Source organism: Peromyscus eremicus, chromosome X (assembly GCF_949786415.1).
Source record: "Peromyscus eremicus chromosome X, PerEre_H2_v1, whole genome shotgun sequence".
In the NCBI taxonomy this organism is placed as follows: domain Eukaryota; kingdom Metazoa; phylum Chordata; class Mammalia; order Rodentia; family Cricetidae; genus Peromyscus; species Peromyscus eremicus.
The window spans coordinates 34,760,615-34,768,761 of record NC_081439.1 but is presented as its reverse complement, the minus strand read 5'-3'; positions in this window follow the sequence as shown (position 1 = coordinate 34,768,761).

The following is an 8,147-nucleotide window of genomic DNA, read 5'->3' as shown; positions in this document are numbered from 1 at the left end:
CTCTGGACATGATGCCATAGGCTCGAAATTCCAGCACATGGAAAGAAGAGGTAGAAGATTATGAATTTAAGGTCAGTCTGGGCTACATAACAAAACCATGTCCCAAAAAACCACCCTAAATTTGTGTGTGTGTATGTGTGTCTGTGTGTGTCTATGTGTGTGTGTGTGCACATGTGTACATGTGTGTATGTGTGCATAAGTGTATGATGTGTGTCTGGGTGTGTGTACATATTTGTGTGTGGTATATGTATATGTGATGTGTATATGATGTGTTTACAGTTATGTATATGCATGTGTGTACACGTGTGTCATCTGACTTTTGTTTAGTTCATAAGTGATGCACTTTCGTACGTATTCATGCCTCTTGTATCATAAAACTTCTATATGCACTATTTTAAAAACTTTTTACCAAGCTAGTATCTTTCAAACCACATTGTTAATGGGCAAACCCTTTCTAGGCCTGTGTTTTTATGTTCATAAATTTTATTGTGATGTTCCTGTGAAGCAAAGATTATTAGACATAGCTAAACAATGCACACTTCAAGCAGTACCTCTGAATAATTCAAAGGCATTGAACATTTGTTCCCTAAACAGAAGTTTTTCCATCAATAGATAGTTGTTGGTTTTTGTGCTCTCTCTCTTGGGCTTGCTGTCTCCTGATATTCTGCAAAGAAATCTGCAGGGACGTTTCTGTAGTTGTTGGAGGTTATCTTTTCTTGTTCTTTCTTTCTTTTTTTTTTTTTAATACATACCAAGGAAGGCTGACCTATACTTTTTATTTGGTTAAAATTGTCTGTAAAAGGTTCTGCATCAGCATTAACTCCATGATGTCCCATACCATCCCCCACATTTCCATACTCCAATGTAGGCTCACATCAGGCAGGGGCAGATCTCCCCCAGTGACAAGGGGTAATCGTAATCAAACCACCAGATGGTAAGTTATTGATATCTTGAGAGAATATTGCTCAGACAAGGGGAAGATTGTCAAAATGAGAAGAAAGTGGGCATGGGGACAAAGCTCAGTTGGTAAAGAGCTCTTACCTCAAACACAAGGACATGACTTTAATCCCCAGCCCCCAAGTAACAGATCCAGCATGGTGGTGCAAGTCTGTAAGCCTGTCACCAGACAGACAAAGACAAGCAGACCCCTGGGGTTCCCTGGTTTGAGAGCCTAAACAAAGTGGATCCCGGTGAAAAATCTTGTCTCAAAAAGACAAGGTGGATGGCACTTGAAAAGTAATGGCACCAAGATTGTCCTCTGGCCTGCATACACCCATTCGAATGTATCATGCATACACAAACATGCTCACACATCAGCACACACATACATACACACATGTACAAAGTCAGTGTAAAACCACAATAAACTTGATGTTTGTGTGTGATCTCAGTACTTGGGAATCTAAAGCAGGAACACCGTGAATATGCGGCCAGCCTGGGCTTTATAACAAGCTGACTAAAGCCAACAAAACACAAGCGCTATGCCTGCTCTCCCCAAAGTATCTAAAGTCCAGAGCTCATGCAGAAATGGTTTCTACACGCAGTTACCTGACACCAGCTGTGGTGGTTTGAATAAGAATGGCCCTTGCCAGGCGGGGGTGGCGCATGCCTTTAATCCCAGCACTTGGGAGGCAGAGGCAGGCGGATCTTTGTGAGTTCCAGGCGAGCCTGGTCTACAGAGCAAGATCCAGGAAAGGCGCAAAGCTAAACAGAGAAACCCTGTCTCGAAAAACCAAAAAAAAAAAAAAAAAAAAAAAAAAGAAGAAGAAGAAGAAGAAAAGAATGGCCCCCATAAGCACACAGATTGCAATGCTTGGTCACCAGGGAGTGGCACTATTTGAAAGGATAGGAATTGTGACCTTTTGGAGGAAGTGTGCCACTGGAGGTGGGCTTGAGGCCTCCGAAGCCCATGCGAAGCCCAGAGTCTCTCTCTTCCTGCCTCCAGAGGAGTGGTTGGAGAACTCTCAGCTACCATGTCTGTCTGTGTGCTGCCATGCTTCCCTCCATGAGGACGATGAACTAAAGCCTCTGACACTGTAAGCCAACCCAGTCAAATGCTTTCTCTTATAAGAGTTGCTGTGGTCACGGTGGTTTCTCTTCACAGCAATAGAACACTGACTGAAATATCAACTGAATGTTTTTCAAGCCTGGTTCCAACTTTCATTTTTTTCTGACACAGACATATCCAGAAAATTTCAGACTAAATCTTAGGTGCTGATTGTTTCATGTTGTTGTCCAATGTGCTGGAAAATCAATCCCCTTACTGGAAGGAAGCAATACTGCCAGTCGATCAGGCATGTGCAGACAGGTTGTGATTCTTCATATAATACAGATGCTACAGATCTGCATTCCTACTGACTGTGAGGAATTATAATCTGGGAGATCTGTCTAGCTTAGTAATGAACACCCCAATGACCTCCGTCTCCCTCAGCCACTCATCATCTGAATCTAGCAAGATGTCAGAGAGCAGAGATCAAGAGAACTACTGTGAAAGGCCAAAAGAAAACACCTTCTTACACCCGAACGGGGAGTGCCCTGTCAAAAGCGAGTCCGCTGAACCAAGAGATGAGGATGAAGAGGATGCATGTTCCAATGAACTCGATGACGAGGAAGTATTAGGCGAACTCTCTGATAGTGTTGGTAACAAAGACTTCCCTCTCTTAAACCAAAGCATTTCTCCTTTATCCTCCAGTGTGCTGCAGCCACTTCCACATTCTGATTCACAAATGCTCTTGGGCTGGTGAGATGGCTCAGCAGGTAAAAGCACCACAGTGCAAGCCCCACAACCTGAGTTTGGTCCCCCAGAGTCATGTAAAAACCTTTACGTGGGAGAGTGCTTCTATAATCCGAGACATCCTTCTGTCAGAAGGGGGCAGGGCATCACCTGGAGGCTTTAAGTTCAGATTAATGGAGTGTGAAACATGACACGAACAACAAGAAAGACTCTGCTTTAACAATGTCAGACAAGCTTTGTGTACTGCTTCAGTAATGGTATGAGTATTATGGCGTAACTAACTTCTTTTTTATTAGATTTGAAGACTGCACCATGGGAGGGAATTTCATGCCTAGTACTATAATCCTGGTAGGTACCCACTGGCTGAGGAGGTCATTGGTACTCTAATAAATGTCATATAACAAAATGGTTATGTTATCAAATTACCTTCTAAATATTTATTTTTATACCCATCAGTCTTAGTTTCTTTTCTATTGCTGTGATAAGGCACCATGTCCAAGGCAATTTGTATAAGAAAGCGCTGAAGTTGGACCTAAGTTTTCACAGGGTTGGACTCTATAATGGTGGACCAAAGACAAAGTGGCAAGAAAATAGTGGAGAGCTTACCTCTTGACCCAAAAGTAGGAGGCAGAGAGAACTGAGAATGGTATGAGCTTTCTAAACCCCAAAGCCTGTCTCCCCCCTACACACCACTTCCTTCAAAAGGCAGCATCTCCTATTCTTTTCTAGACAGTTGCAACAATTGGGTGCCAAATACTCAAAAATAACAGCTTGTAGGCACTATTCTCAATCAAACATCCAGACCATAGGTGTGGGCTGCTACCAACCTTGGAAGAGAAGTTTTTGTTTTCAGTGGATAGTAGTAGTCAATGGAGTGATACACAATCTGTCCAGGTGCTAAGAATAAGAGACTGAGTGCCCAATCCTAAATGGCACATCTCTATTATCCCCACCATGACCAAGGTTCAGGCAGCATCGCAGAAGTGTGGTTGGAGAGAACGTATAATCCAAAGAAGAGGTAAGAGTGTTGAGAAATTCAGTCTTGTGGGCCTGACAGGACTATCACAATAATATACCCAGGGAAGCTGGTCTGTCCAAGGCCTACATAATACCAACTCTGTCAAAATTTCACCATAGATGAAGGATGATCTCCAGGTCCAACCACTCACTGGGGACCTATGTGCAGGTGGTAGTTGCTTAGGAAGGGAAAAGCATTCGTTTATGAAAGGGTATCAATAGTACGTTTCCCATGCTCCATGGAATAGCCTCCACCTGTGCACATGTGGAGAGTGTAACGGGACTTACTGAGTTAACAAGGAAAATGACATGAAGTTGGGAGAGGGCATGGTGGGAGAGATATGAAAGGAGTTAGACAGGAGGTGGATATGATCGTATTTTAGTGCCTGAGATCAATAACCGATCATAATACAGCCCTACTATGAATTCTCAAAAATTGAAAAAGTCTACTGTTATTTAATCTAGCCTCAGAGAATTTCTCCAAACATGGGTAGACTGAAGTCTATTCCAGAGGATGATGCAGAGGCAGGGGGATTTCTATGAGTCTGAGACTAATCTGATCTACATAGCAGGTTTCAGGCCAGCAAGGTATCCCTTGCTAGGGATGGGTCACCTCCCCCAAACAGAAAGGCTGTTGTCACTACTGTTGGTTGCATTCTAAACCTGGTAGGTAGGCCCTGTTGCTGTGTATCTCATTCTTTGATGGCAGGATTTGGAGAAATAAGGCTAGGACTCAGTGTCCCTTCCTGTGGGCAAAGTCAAGTGCCACAAAGTGTTACTCTGATTTCGTGGGGGTGGGGTGGGGGGATTGTGGCTCAAAGTCCTACTCACCAGAGGATTCTACATGCTTTATGACAGAAGTGCCAGACACATGCCAGCTAATGCAGTAACGGAAAGCATGGTTCCAAACTGAGTCAGCCTTCTGATTGGAGTTAAGGCCTGCTCCACAGAGGGGACTTCTCTTCAGGTACTGGGAACTTGGACAAAATCTGCGGTCATGAACTTCTCAGTGGAGAAACACTTGTTAATGCTTGGATAAATGCCTGTGATATGTTGGCGAAGGTGCTTCTGAATGTGTGTGTGTGTTCACAACCATGGGTTATTACTGCTGGTGGTGTTCTTTTGGATAGCCTTTTTTCTTCTCACTTGTCTTTCATGACAAAAGAATCACCAGCAAGACTCACCACCACCCACACATGGGGAAACAGGGGGATAAACATAATAACACAAGGGTTCATGACTGCTCTGGAGTTAGACATTCAAGTCAGAAGATTTTTGTCACCCCCTCCAAAGCTCAGGGGCCATTGTTAAAGAGGGCACTGAGAAAGTTCAAAGCTTGGAGGAAGAGGTGAAATGCAATTTCCTTCAAGATCAAACATCCCATCTTTGAGGAAGGCTCATTAAAATGCAGGGTGTTCTAAGAAGAGGTGAAAACATTCCATCCTGCAGGGGGGCTGCTGAGCTCAGGAAGCAAAGGACTCTCTTCAAGAAGTCCTTGAAATTGACCAGATTCACCAGACCCTCCCTGCTCAAGCACATACAAGCAGTAAGAACTTGTGAGGGACACTGGCAGCAGACCAGCAGAGCTTCCTGGAACAGACACTCTGCAACCCGCCAAGCTGCCTCCTAGTTGTGCTGTGCGCTCCAGCTTTCCAGCTTTTGTGGTCCATCACTCATGGTGAGGTGTGCTTATCCAGCAGGTTAGATGGAAATATGATGTATAGTTCTTAAAAAAATTATGGGGATACGGGGAGGTGAATATTCTGGAAATGTCCACCGGGCAGGTTTGTCAGGATGTGATACCAAACTGCATGAGGACTTTGTCAACTGGATTTCTTGGTACACACTTGTCTATTTTACAGTGTTTGAAAGCCTGTCCTGCCGAGGGTTCCACACATATGTTGTGACCCACAGTCTGATCGAAGCTGAGAATATTGCAGATAATAATTTTCTGCATCCTTTGATGATCCAGGGACACCTAGCCACACTTTTATCTAGTGTCTTCTAAGGGTCCATGCCTCTCTTTATCCTACCTTAGGACTTTTTCGTTGTGGAAAGTGCAGTATCTGAGACACATGCTGTATGTGCTTATAACCTCAGGATTGTCTACTTCCCATACTGACCCATACGTTGGTAAAAGCTAAAGCAGCTTTATAAAAATATTGGCAGTAATGTGTACTTTTCAAAGACAAGCTATAGGGGAATAGGCATATTGGTAGCTATTCTTTGTTAAGTTTCCTGTGTTGATACAGTGTTGTTTGCTTGCTATTACCACTTTTATTGTCTGAGATTACAATATAATTGTATCTTTTATACCTTCCCTTACTTCCCTTCAAATCCCCCATATCTCCCATATGCAACATTCTAAATAAAATATAATTTAATTTTTACTTTTATATGATGTAATATTTCATTAATAATTTTAGACATTCCTTTTACATATATACTTATAAATTATATACAATATCATGAAGAGTGGAATTACAAACAATATTAAATATGAACGCTTATCATACTATATGCCCATTGTTGTACATATAATTGCAACATAAAATGTGATGTACATATTACATGTCATCATATTAATAACACACATATATAATTATGATATTATAATATGTGGGAACCTCACCACCTATGTCTGTTTCTCCCTGTTTTTCTCACACATATTTACATGGATATGTTGGATTCTGTAAAAACGTTGGTCCATACCCATATGTCTGTTTTGAAAAAAATTTCTCTCTGTCAGTTCTGTATTTTCTCATTTCCATTAAGATCAGACTCTAAGTGATAAAAACCAGAGATCAAATGAAATCTTCAGTTTTCCATGATATTTGTTGGCTTAATATGTTAAAAATTTTTCACCATCATGGTTTAGAGGTGGATTTGGGTAATTGTATCACTTTGTTTGCACACTCTAGGCAATGGAAACTTTACCATATATTTAGAAATTTTACTACTTACTATAAATTGCAATATATAGTAAATAGGATATTTTCGATTGCATTTATTAAAATTTAAAGTTATCCTACAATATAATTATTTGTATATATCCCCTTCCACCAACTCCTCTCAGTTATTTCCCCACCTCCCTACTCACCCTAATTCATGTTCTTTCTCTAACAACATAAAAAAAAAAGAGGAACATAAATTTTAAGGAACAGAATTTTGCACTGCTCTATAAAATCAGACTTTCCCCTACTCGAGCTAAAGTATCTGTTGGAGATGAGAGAAGAGCCGCTGATTTTCCTAACAGTGTCTTCTTTCTCAGATCTCAGGTGGTTGGCACAGCATTGCCATAGCAGTCACAGAGATCGACATGATCACCGATGATGTATTGAGGGATGCCACAGGGGGATCATCGTGACATTCTAAGGCCAGTAAACTAAACTTGCTGCCATCTAAAGGGTCAGACACTTGCCTTACAGGTGGATGACATTGCCACTCACCACAATACATAAATATAAGATACTGTTCCACATTCTAAATAAAATATAATGTAATATGAATATTTAAAATGGATGTGTGTATGTTGCATATACATTTAAATTATTTAAAACAGCATGCATCTTATAATTACAAGTGATATTCCTTATACTGGATAGAATGTATGTCATATTATATATCCATTGTAGTATATGTGATTACAATATGAATTATGATGTTACACATTACATGTGTATTAAAAACAAATCTAAATAATGTACATTCCTACAATATTGTGCCTTATTGTATCATATATTTCACATTGGTTGTATCATATATTATACTGTATACTACATTAAATATACTGCAATTGTAATAAAATAACTATATGAGGCTAGAAAGATTGCTCAGTGGGTAAAGTATTTTTAAAATTATTTTAAAGCACTGCTATTTTATGATGATATATGTATGTCACTATATAACAATAACTATATTTATATGTCATAGATCTTATATTTTAATTATATTTATATTGTATATAATAGTGTTTGCTAAAGGTTTGTGCTTTATGGGATTTCCGTGTGTGTGAAAGTGTGCGTGTCTGCATCTATATGTGTTTCTTGTGCCTTTTTTGGCTCTTTTTTGTTTTCTATTTGTTTGTTTTGTCCTATCTTCGTTTGTTTTTATTTAATTATTTTTTCTTCCTTTTTAAATATGCCTGTTCGTTTTCTAATAGGAGAGATAAAGAAAGGGTTTGGATTTGGATAGATGGGGAGATTGGGAGGATCTGGAAGGAGTTGCTGTGGGGGTGGGGAACTAATCAGAGCAAAGTGTATGAAAAAAAATCTACTTTCAATTTTTCAAAAAGATGGCTTTCAGTTACCTCAAGGGTCTAGAAATTACTTTCAAATATAATTAATGATGAATTCCAGTCACGGAAGTGGGAAGTATTTCAGAAAGAAAAATACCA